Source organism: Somniosus microcephalus, chromosome 4 (genome assembly GCF_052327205.1).
Source record: "Somniosus microcephalus isolate GS21.2 chromosome 4, FLI_Smic_1.0, whole genome shotgun sequence".
Lineage (NCBI taxonomy): Eukaryota > Metazoa > Chordata > Chondrichthyes > Squaliformes > Somniosidae > Somniosus > Somniosus microcephalus.
The window spans coordinates 64393889-64406733 of NC_140990.1; positions in this window are offsets into that span (position 1 = coordinate 64393889).

A 12845-nucleotide genomic window follows, 5' to 3' on the forward strand; every position below is an offset into this window, starting at 1 on the left:
CAATACATTCAGAGAGTATTTTTCTTATTACGGAATTAGCTCCTGGAATCCAGTATCTTTGTCTTAGCTTCGCAAGCACGTGATTCCTCCCACTGTGTCCAATACTCTGGTGTATATGCTGAAGAATGAGAGTAGCAACCCGGAGGTCCTTAGAAAGGATAACAGGATGCTTGGCCTCCTCTGGCATAACAGATTTGTTTAGTCTCCCTCCCACCCTCAGTACTCCATCTTGCAGTGTAGGGTCCAGCTTGTAGATATGACTACCTTTCTTGATTGGAGTATTTTGCTGTAGAGCTTCGGTTTCTTCTGGGTATCTTTGTCTTTGACTGAAGCAAACTATCTTCTTCTCAGCCTTGGCCAAATCCTCCACGGTCAATGAATTCTTGCTCAATGTGGTCTTGTGCTGATGCATATACTGCTGTAGAAGCATTCTCTGCTTATCAGGGTTACTTTCAGACTGACTGATAGTGGCTCGGTACTCTTTTCTCTTACCGCTCAGGTGTAGCAGCAACTCTTTCAACCTTAGAAACCATGCAACTGCTTTCCTCAACTGGTGCCATCCTGAGAAATGGTTAACAAGCTTGTTCACTGTGTCAAAGTTCTCTTTCGTAGTTATGAAATTTACTGTGACTGATCTCTTGACTTCGACGTCGTCTTCAGTAATCTGACTTGGCATATCTGGTCTTTCTGGCCATGATCTCTCTGTTTCCAGCAGATAACTTGGGCCTTGTATCCAAGTTTCACTCCTCATGAAGTTTTCAGCCTTCAATCCCCGTGAGGCTTGATCTGCTGGGTTTAATGAGGTGTTTACATACCTCCATTGAGATGGTTGTGTAGCTTCTCTAATGGATGAGATTCTGTTTGCTACGAAGGTCTTGAAGCGTATCTTCTCATTCTCTATATACTTCAGCAACGTCGTGCTATCCGTCCAGAAGACAGATTCTTCTAATGGGAGCTGTAACTCTTTACGCATCACCTGGTCAACTTTAACTGCAACAACCGCTGCCGTCAATTCCAGTCTCGGGATGGTGACCTGCTTTAGCGGAGCCACCCTGGATTTTCCCATGAGGAAGGCACAATGTTTCTGGCCCTGTTGATTTGTCAGCAAGAGGTAGGTAGCCGTGCCATAGCCGTCTTCACTGGCGTCCGAGAAATGATGTAGTTGAGCCGTCTTTGTAACTCCAAAACTCGCGGGCTTGATGCATCTACTGACGTTGAAGCTAGAAAGTTGTTGCAAATCTGTCAGCCATCTGTGCCATCTCTGAGCTTGACCTTCTGGGATATCTTCATCCCATCCTCTCTTGTCTCTACACAGCTCTCGTAGCATCAGCTTCACCGGCAGAATGATTGGTGCCAGGAATCCGAGAGGGTCGTAGATGGAACTGACCACGGAGAGAATCCCTCGTCTTGTGGATGGTCTTTCGTTCACCATTATCCTGAAGTTGAACGTGTCTGACTCGATGCACCATTGTACGCCAAGAGCTCTCTCAATAGGAAGGACATCGTGGCTCAGGTCCAGATCTTTGACTTCAGTGGCTCTTTCCTTTTCTGGGATAGAAGCTAGAACTGCTCTGCTGTTGCTTATCCACTTAGTCAGATGGAATCCTCCATTCGAACACAGAGTTCTAAGGTCTCTTGACAGTGCGATGGCATCGTCTTCTGTTGACACGGACTTCAGACAGTCATCGACATAAAAGTTTCTGAAGATTGTCTCCACAGCCTCGGATGGTGCTTTGCCCTTGCCATCTTCTGCAGTTTTTCTGAGAGCGTAGCTTGCACAGCTGGGAGATGATGTGGCTCCAAACAGGTGTACGGCCATTCTACATTCCACCATCGCTTCACTAACGTCGCCATCTGGCCACCAAAGGAAACGCAGAAGATCAGCATCTTCATCAGGGATTCTGACTTGGTAGAACATTGTTTCTATGTCTGCCATCATGGCAACGAGCTCTTGTCTAAACCTAGTCAAGACGCCAATGAGGGTATTAGTAAGATCAGGACCTTGAAGCAGCTGGTCATTCAATGAAGTTCCTCTGAATGAGGCGGCGCAGTCAAACACTACACGGATCTTTTTCTTCTTTGGGTGATACACCCCGTGATGAGGAATGTACCAGACCCTTCCATCGTCTCTGTTCAACTGTTCTTCGGGCACTTTTACAGCATAGCCTTTCGCTATGATGTTTCTCATGAAGTCTTTGTAGTCTTCGTGAAAGTCGGGGTTCTTGTTCAGCTTTCTCTTTAGACTGATGGCGCGTTGCTCTGCTATGCAGCGATTGTTCGGCATCTTCGCGGTCTGTCTTCTCAGTGGCAAGCCAATGTGATAGTGGCCATCAATGAATTGTGTAGACCTTGTCATCAAACCCATGAACTGATGGTCTTCTTGTGACATCTCTGTCTTTTCCTCACAGCTGCGTTCTGAGAAGTCTGCGTTGAACTGCTGTATCAACAGCTCTTCAATGCTTGCGATAGAGATGCGATTAACTGTGATGTTTTGTCGTTCCTCCTTGTTCGACTTGTGGCCATCATCTCTCCTTACCGGTCCATTGATTACCCATCCAAGGCTGTCCTGACGGCGTAGGGTCCGCCATCCTTGCTGTTTATCACCTGCCATGGCTCCATAGTTTTGTAGGCATTGGTTCCAATTAATAGGCCAATTTCTGCTTCAATGTATGGGAGACGCACCTTTTCTAGGTAGGGCCATCTATCCACATCCTTCTGCAGGGCTAGGTTCCCTATTCTAACAGGAATCTCCCTCTGTGTGAAAACATTAGGCAGGTCTATGAAGTCCTTCTCTTCAAGTCCACACACTTCTAGGTCTGACAGGATATAACTTTGCATTGACTTCTCATGACCCATGGTGCGTAATAGGATTTCTGTTCTTCTGCCTCTAACGTTCAGCTGTCGCATGAGTGATTCTGTGCAGAACGTTGCTGAACTACCTGGATCCATGAAGGCGTAAGTCTCCACAACCTTCTCATTCCTCTTAGACTTGATCCTTACTGGTTGGGGCCAGGAAACTGGAAACTGTTAAAGTGGCGGAGGGCGTCCGAAGAGTCGCGGATGTAGGTGGGAAGAGACTGGACAAGGGGAGAAAAGATAGAGTCAAGATAGGAAGAGATAAGTTCCGTAGGGCAAGAACAGGCTGAAACGATGGGTCTACCAGGGCAGTCCTGTTTGTGGATCTTGGGAAGGAGGTAGAAGCGGGCTGTGCGGGTTATCGACCAATAAATCCCTTCCCTTCCTCGACTTCTCCGTCTCCATCTCTGGGGATAGGTTATCGACCAATAACTTGACAATTTCATTCACTTTGCCTCCAATTTCCACCCTTCCCTCACCTTCACATGGTCCATCTCTGACTCTTCCCTTCCCTTCCTCGACTTCTCCGTCTCCATCTCTGGGGATAGGTTATCGACCAATATTTACTACAAGCCCACTGACTCCCACAGCTACCTGGACTACACTTCCTCCCACCCCGCTTCCTGTAAGGACTCTATTCCATTCTCCCAGTTTCTCCGCCTCCGCCGTATCTGCTCCGACGATGACACCTTCCACACCAGTGCTTCAGACATGTCTTCCTTTTTCCGCAACCGAGGATTCCCCTCTACCGTGGTTGACACTGCCCTCGACCGTGTCAGTTCTATCTCCCGCACCTCTGCCCTCACCCCTGCCCCTCCCTCCCGGAACCACGATAGGGTTCCCCTTGTCCTCACCTTTCACCCCACCAGCCTCCACATTCAACGGATCATCCTCCGGCATTTCCGCTACCTCCAAAGTGATCCCACCACCAAACGTATCTTCCCCTCCCCTCCCCTTTCAGCATTCCGCAGGGACCGCTCTCTCCGAGACACCCTAGTCCACTCCTCTATCACCCCAAACAGCCCTTCCCCTTCGCCTGGCACCTTCCCGTGCAAGCGGAGGAGATGTAACACCTGCCCCTATACCTCCCCCCTCCCCACTGTCCAGGGCCCCAAACACCCCTTCCAGGTGAAACAGCGATTTACTTGTACTTCTCGCAATCTAGTATACTGTATTCGCTGCTCACGATGCGGTCTCCTCTACATTGGGGAGACCAAACGCAGATTGGGTGACCGCTTTGCGGAACACCTCCGTTCAGTCCGTAAGGGTGACCCCGAGCTTCCGGTCGCCTGTCATTTCAATTCACCGCTCCATTCCCACTCGGACCTCACCGTCCTTGGCCTCTTGTACTGTTCCACGGAAGCTCAACGTAAACTCGAGGAACAGCACCTCATCTTCCGATTAGGCAGTCTGCAGCCTTCCGGTCTCAATATCGAGTTCAACAATTTCAGATCATAACCTCGGCCCCTATTTCATTTTCACTTATATTTTTCCACTCCTTTCCTTTCCCCCCCCCCCCCTTTCCTTTTGTTTCTCTCTCACACCTGGCAGCTATCTTTTGCCCTGCCAGTACACTTTACACCTAATCACAGCCTATTACCATCTCGTCTAGCTTCTAATCTCTTTTACTTCTTTTGGTTCTTTAATTCTTTTGTCCGATCGCAGCCCTGCCTTCGATCTAGTTCCTTTTCTCTCCAGTTTTGAAGAAGGGTCAAACCCGAAACGTCAACTCAAATTTCTCTCCACGGATGTTGCCTGACTTGCTGAGTTTTTCCAGCATTTTCTGTTGTTATTTCAAAACAGATTCTGTTGTTTTACAAGCATCTCTGTAATTTCATTCTGACGTTGCATCACTCGGTATAGGCTTCTCCCTGTGTCTTCAGGCCTCTGGTGGTCATCAGCAGGGTCTAGTCTAGACCGTCTGACGTCTGGGGTAGCATCACGTGCTCCTGTTAGTGGAGAGGCCACTCTTCCATGCTGTAATGCCGGGGAATTGCTTTCGGGCTCTGTTGTAACTCTTGAAGGTGACCTGGATCCAACTCTATGTGGCAACGTTGACTGGCAGTGGCTCCCGCCGTCCCGTGAGCCTTCATAATCTTCGTACGCACTCAACCTGGCATCTGAGACCTCGATAGCTGTTTTCATCTCCAGCCGTTCTTTCTTTGCCTGCACCTGGGCCCGCTGGGCCTGCACTTGGGCCTGTTGGGCCTGCACTTGGGCCTGCAGTTGGGCCTGTTGGGCCTGCAGTTGAGCCTGCAGTTGGGCCTGTTGGGCCTGCAGTTGGGCCTGCAGTTGGGCCTCTTGGACCTGCAGTTGGGCCTCTTCCCGTTCAAGAGCTTGCTTCTCATCTAAAGATGCTGCGCGCGCCATCAACGCCGCCCGTTCAGCCTCCGCTCTCATGCGTCGCGCCGAGCTTGTGGTAGAAGCGACTGACCTGCGTCCAGAAACAGAGCTACCTTCTTTTCGATTTTTGCTCGGTCTGGCGGAAGTCTCTGAAATGCTATCGTCTGGTCCGACTTCATCGTCAACCTTATCTTTCTCTGCTGTATCAGCATCTTGACGAATTTTTAACATCCACTGCTCCGTGGCCTTGATATAGTCCTTAATGCTGGTTGATTTAAGATCAAACCAGTCGTGCTGATCAGTGTTTCCCTCTTCTTCAGACAGAAGTGCTAATACATCTTCATTGAGTATATTAAATTCTTCATGCAGCTTGGAGAAATCGTAATACATCATGTCTTCAGCTTTCTTAATATTAGCATTATCTTCCATGAGATGATCAATTATCTTCATTTTTCCAGTTATCTGAACTAATTTAGCCTTCCTTGCACCTATGCTTCTATGTAACTTCTCTTCCCTTGCCTTTGGGGTGAGCTTTATTTCCCTCTTTTGGCCAGCAATCCTTCTGGCTGGGGGAAGCTCCTGGCTCCGTAAGGCCTCGGCCATTTTACCCGCAGCTCTTATTTAGCTTCTCAACAGAATGAACAAAGCAAGTAACAGTCACTGTACCTTCGCTTTCTTAAATTGTCGTCTGGCTCCGTGACCATTCATGTATACGTTCGCCGACGATTCCGTCCCTTCCTTCTTAGGGAGCTAGTTTTTGACTAATGTAGTGGCGCTTCTTAATTTCCAAACAGGCAAGCCACTGGGCTGTGGGGCTTTTAACATCGAGTAGACGCGTGTCGAAATAAAACGTTCCCAAACGTAGCTTTGTCTTTTAAACGGTTTACTATAACACTTAACAAACAGAATTACAAAGCAAACACGTATAAACGAACACGGTCAAAAACTGTACTGCTCCAAACCTCACAGCTTCTGCCTCTTTCACCACGTGCAGTTTAAAACTGTAAGATGGCTGCACCCATGTGTGGCTTAGGGACTGTTCCATTGTGGCAAGAATGAAGGGGGTGTCGGACTATACTACTGGAGCAAGAAAATAGGGGGTTTCTTAATACAATAAGTCGTTCAGGTAAATTAACTGTATTATGCCATTTAGCCACTATTTTAAAGTATTTTCTTAAGCTTTTATGGCTCTTACACTATTGTGAAGAAGGATCAACCATATACGGCCTTTGAGGCTGGTGGAAAGCTGTATCAGTTTTGCCGAATACCATTTGGTGTTACTAATGGTGTTGCTTGTTTTCAACGGGCAATGGATGCTTTTATAAGTGATAACTCTCTCTCTGACACCTTTTCATATTTAGATGACATCACGGTGTGTGGCAAATCAAGGGTGGAGCATGATTCTAATTTAGAAAGATTCCTTCAAGCTGCGGAAAAAGTTGGTTTAACTTTCAATAAAGAGAAGTGTACCTTTTCGACCACTGAGGTAAATCTACTGGGGTACATTATCTCGGGAAACAAGATTAAACCAGACTCAGAACGTCTGCGACCATTGATTGATTTACCTTGTCCTACTAATTCTAAGGCTTTGCAACGAGTTGTTGGACTGTTTTCTTACTATTCTAATTGGATTGCAAATTTTTCACAGAAGATCCGGCCTCTTATTCGGGTTACGACATATCCTCTATCATGGGAGGCCAGGACGTGTTTTGATAATTTTAAAAAGGATATCCTTGGAGCAGTTGTGCATTCTATTGATGAGCAGGTTCCTTTTGTGATTGAGACGGACGCTTCTGATTTTGCAATTGGGGCTACTCTGAACCAAAATGGAAGACCTGTGGCCTTTTTCTCACGTACCTTGAACAATAGTGAAAAAAGGCATTCTTCAATAGAGAACGAGACGTATGCAATAGTAGAAGCACTGCGTAAATGGAGACATTATTTATCGGGGCGACATTTTACATTGGTAACTGATCAAAAGTCTGTGTCCTTTATGTTTGATGTCAAACATTTTGGAAAGATTAAGAATGATAAAATAATGAGGTGGAGGATTGAGTTGGCATGTTACCATTTTGATATAGTTTATCGTCCGGGGAAGGATAATGTTGCTGCTGATGCGCTGTCGAGGGCTTATTGTTCTGTGATTCACGGAGATACGCTTATTAATCTTCACAATGCCTTATGCCATCCTGGGGTTACGAGGATGATACACTTCGTACGCAGTAAGAATTTGCCCTTTTCAGTTGAAGACGTCACGCGGATGACTTCATCATGTTCTATCTGTGCTCGGTGTAAACCGAATTTCTTTAAGCCTCAACGAGCTCATCTTATAAAGGCTACTTCTCCTTTTGAACATTTGAGCGTCGATTTCAAGGGGCCTCTTCCTTCAACTACTCAAAACCGATATATATTTACTGTTGTGGATGAGTTTTCAAGGTTCCCTTTTGCTTTTCCTTGCGCAGATGTATCAGCTGCTACAGTTATCAAATGTCTGACTCAACTTTTTGTCATCTTTGGGATGCCTGCGTATATCCATTCGGATCAGGGAAGTTCTTTTATGTCTTCCCAGAGTCGGGGAATTTCTACTAGCAGAACTGCCCCGTATAATCCCCAGGGTAATGGACAGTGCGAACGATACAATGGGGTGATCTGGAAGGCAGTTATGTTGGCTTTGACATCCCGGAACCTTAAGAATACACAGTGGGGAATGGTACTGCCTGATGCCCTGCATTCCATTAGATCATTGCTTTCAACGGCTACTAATGTGACCCCCCATGAAAGGCTCTTTAACTATCCGCGGAGATCTACTATGGGATATTCGGTACCTTCATGGCTTACTATGCAGGGACCTGTGCTGCTTCGACGCCATGTTAGATTGTCAAAATATGATCCTTTAGTGGAGGAGGTGGAGCTGTTGGAGGCAAATTCCCAATATGCTCATATTCGATTCCAAGATGGGAAAGAAAGTACCGTTTCAATTAAAGACTTGGCTCCTTGTGGTGGCCAGCCCTCTTCTGAGGATATTAACAATAGTCATGATTCAGATAATGTGGATGCTGTTACAGATACTACGAATATTTCCAATCCGACTGCAGATAATTATACTTCTATTAGTCAACCCTCGATGGATGTTCATGACCGTCCCAGTTTACCTCCTGATGGGATTTCTAATCCGGAAACCATAGAAAATTGGGATATGGTTAGCCTTCCTGCAGAAGATACTTCTGTGTCTCCTGGTGTGGGAGGGCAAGGAATTTCACCAAGGTTAAGAAGGTCGACACGAACAAGATATCTGGTCGACCGATTGAAAATGGACTTTCAAATTGATAGAAATGTTTTAAAATTGTTGAAATATTATATTATATTGTTTTAGTTGAGAGATACTTAATACTTATGTGCAATGTTACTATTTGTTGTTGCTCACTTAGTATTGTGTCATGTTGAATAGTTTTATTTTGTCTGTGCATAGTTTTAGTTGTAAATAATTAATTATAAATTGTAAAGGTTATTTAGGTTGGAGTATATTTTAAAAGGAGGGGTGAATGTGGTGATTATTCGTTATGTCTAGTAAGAAGTATTGTGATTGGTTGTTTGTTTCCTGCCTTGGGATATATGCTGTAATCTCATTGGTAGTTGATGTCATGTGATTTGTGGTGGTCATCTTAAATTCAGTTCTTTCCAGCCTTTAGTTGGGACTGGGTGTTGAAGATGTGCTACCGGATTTTTAAGTTAATAAAGCCGAGATTAGAAAGGCAAATCTATTCTTTATTTCACCCTCCCTCTCCTCCCCTGAAGGTGCTGACTCTGGCTGGGTTCAGTTCTACACTCACTGGTTCTCCTCCATCTCATCCCCTGAAGGTGCTGACTCTGACTGGGTTCAGTTCTACACTCATGGTTCCCCATCCTCTCCTTCCCTGAAGGTGCTGACTCTGGCTGGGTTCAGTTCTACACTCACTGATTCCCATCCCACTCCTCCCCTGAAGGTGCTGACTCTGGCTGGGTTCAGTTCTACACTCACTTGTTCCCCTCCCTCACCTCCCCTGAATCTGCTGACTCTGGCTGGGTTCAGTTCTACACTCACTGGTTCCCCTCTCTCTCCTCCCCTGAAGGTGCTGACTCTGGCTGGGTTCAGTACTACACTCACTGGTTCCCCTCTCTCTCCTCCCCTAAAGGTGCTGACTCTGGCTGGGTTCAGTTCTACTCTCACTGGTTCCCCTATCTCTCCTCCCCTGAAGGTGCTGACTCTGGCTGGGTTCAGTTCTACAGTCACTTGTTCCCCTCCCTCACCTCCCCTGAATCTGCTGACTCTGGCTGGGTTCAGTTCTACACTCACTGGTTCCCCTCTCTCTCCTCCCCTGAAGGTGCTGACTCTGGCTGGGTTCAGGACTACACTCACTGGTTCCCCTCTCTCTCCTCCCCAAAAGGTGCTGACTCTGGCTGGGTTCAGTTCTACTCTCACTGGTTCCCCTCTCTCTCCTCCCCTGAAGGTGCTGACTCTGGCTGGGTTCAGTTCTACATGCACTGGTTCCCCTCCCTCTCCTCCCCTGAAGGTACTGACTCTGGCTGTGTTCAGTTCTACACTCACTGGTTCCCATCCCTCCCCTCCCCTGAATGTGCTGACTGTGGCTGCGTTCAGTTCAACACTCACTGGTTCCCCACCCTCTCCTTCCCTGAAGGTACTGACTCTGGCTGGGTTCAGTTCTTCACTCACTGGTTCCCCTCTCTCTCCATCCCTGAAGGTGCAGACTCTGGCTGCATTCAGTTCTAAACTCACTGGTTCCCCTCCCTCTCCTCTCCTGAATGTGCTGACTCTGGCTGGGTTCAGTTCTGCATTCACTGGTTCCCCTCCTTCTCCTCCGCTGAAGGTGCTGACTCTGGCTGGGTACAGTTCTGCATTCACTGCTTCCCCTCCCTCTGCTCCCCTGAAGGTGCTGACTCTGGCTGGTTTCAGTTCTACACTCACTGGTTCCCCACCCGCTCCTCCCCTGAAGGTGCTGACTCTGGCTGGGCTCAGTTCTACACTCACTGGTTCCCCTCCCGCTCCTCCCCTGAAGGTACTGACTCTGGCTGTGTTCAGTTCTACACTCACTGGTTCCCATCCCTCCCCGCCCCTGAATGTGCTGACTCTGGCTGGGTTCAGTTCTTCACTCACTGGTTCCCCTCTCTCTCCTCCCCTGAAGGTGCTGACTCTGGCTGCGTTCAGTTCTACACTCACTGGTTCCCCTCCCTCTCCTCCCCAGAAGGTGCTGACTCTGGCTGCATTCAGTTCAACACTCACTGGTTCCCCACCCTCTCCTTCCCTGAAGGTACTGACTCTGGCTGGGTTCAGTTCTTCACTCACTGGTTCCCCTCTCTCTCCTCCCCTGAAGGTGCTGACTCTGGCTGCGTTCAGTTCTTCACTCACTGGTTCCCCTCCCTCTCCTCCGCTGAAGATGCTGACTCTGTCCAGGTTCAGTTCTACACTCACTGGTGCTCTTCCCTCTCCTCCCCTGAAGGTGCTGACACTGGCTGAGATCAGTTCTACACTCACTGGTTCCTCTCCCTCTCCTCCCCTGAAGGTGCTGACTCTGGCTGGGTTCAGTTCTACACTCACTGGTTCCCCTCCCTCTCCTCCCCTGAAGGTGCTGACTCTGGCCGGGTTCAGTTCCACACATACTGGTCCCCCTCCCTCTCTTCCCCCAAAGGTTGTGTCTCTGGCTGGGTTCAGTTCCACACTCACTAGTTCCCCTCCCTCTCTTCCCCTGAAGGTGCTGACTCTTGCTGGGTTCAGTTCGACACGCATTGGTTCCCTTCCCTCTCCTGCCCTGAATGTGCTGACTCTGGCTGTGTTCAGTTCTACACTCATGGGTTCCTGTCCCTCTCCTCCCTTGAAGGTGCTGACTCTGGCTGGGCTCAGTTCTACACTCACTGGTTCTCTTCCCTCTCCTCCCCTGAAGGTACTGACTCCGGCTGAGGTCAATTCTACACACACTCGTTCCTCTCCCTCTCCTCCCCTGAAGGTGCTGACTCTGGCCAGGTTCAGTTCTACACACACTGGTTCCTCTCTCTCTCCTCCCCTGAATATACTGACTCTGGGTGGGTTCAGTTCTATACTCACTGGTTCCCCTCCCTCTCCACCCCTGAAGGTGCTGCCTCTGGCTGGGTTCAGTTCTACACTCACTGGTTCCCCTCCCTCTCCTCCCGTGAAAGTGCTGACACTGGCTGGGTTCAGTTCTACACTCATTGGTTCCCGTCCCTCTCCTCCCCTGAAGGTGCTGACTCTGGCTGGGTTCAGTTCTACTCTCACTGGTTCCCCTTCCTCTACTCCCCTGAAGGTGCTGACTCTGGCTGGGTTCAGTTCTACACTCACTGGTTCCTCTCCCTCTCCTCCCCTGAAGGTGCTGACTCTGGCTGGGTTCAGTTCTACACTCACTGGTTCCCCTCCCTCACCTCCTCTGAATCTGCTGACTCTGGCTGGCTTCAGTTCTACACTCACTGGTTCCCCACCCTCTCCTTCCCTGAAGGTGCTGACTCTGGCTGGGTTCAGTTCTACGCTCACTGGTTCCCCTCTCTCTCCTCCCCTGAATGTGCTGACTCTGGCTGGGTTGAGTTCTACACTCACTGGTTCCTCACCCTCTCCTCCCCTTAAGGTGCTGACTCTGGCTGGTTTCAGTTCTACACTCACTGTTTCCCCAGCCGCTCCTCCCCTGAAGGTGCTGAATCTGGCTGGGCTCAGTTCTACACTCACTGGTTCCCCTCCCGCTCCTCCCCTGAAGGTGCTGAATTTGGCTGGGCTCAGTTCTACACTCACTGGTTCCCCTCCCGCTCCTCCCCTGAAGGTGCTGACTCTGACTGGGTTCAGTTCTACACTCATGGTTCCCCATCCTCTCCTTCCCTGAAGGTGCTGACTCTGGCTGGGTTCAGTTCTACACTCACTGATTCCCATCCCACTCCTCCCCTGAAGGTGCTGACTCTGGCTGGGTTCAGTTCTACACTCACTTGTTCCCCTCCCTCACCTCCCCTGAATCTGCTGACTCTGGCTGGGTTCAGTTCTACACTCACTGGTTCCCCTCTCTCTCCTCCCCTGAAGGTGCTGACTCTGGTTGGGTTCAGTACTACACTCACTGGTTCCCCTCTCTCTCCTCCCCTAAAGGTGCTGACTCTGGCTGGGTTCAGTTCTACTCTCACTGGTTCCCCTATCTCTCCTCCCCTGAAGGTGCTGACTCTGGCTGGGTTCAGTTCTACAGTCACTTGTTCCCCTCCCTCACCTCCCCTGAATCTGCTGACTCTGGCTGGGTTCAGTTCTACACTCACTGGTTCCCCTCTCTCTCCTCCCCTGAAGGTGCTGACTCTGGCTGGGTTCAGGACTACACTCACTGGTTCCCCTCTCTCTCCTCCCCAAAAGGTGCTGACTCTGGCTGGGTTCAGTTCTACTCTCACTGGTTCCCCTCTCTCTCCTCCCCTGAAGGTGCTGACTCTGGCTGGGTTCAGTTCTACATGCACTGGTTCCCCTCCCTCTCCTCCCCTGAAGGTACTGACTCTGGCTGTGTTCAGTTCTACACTCACTGGTTCCCATCCCTCCCCTCCCCTGAATGTGCTGACTGTGGCTGCGTTCAGTTCAACACTCACTGGTTCCCCACCCTCTCCTTCCCTGAAGGTACTGACTC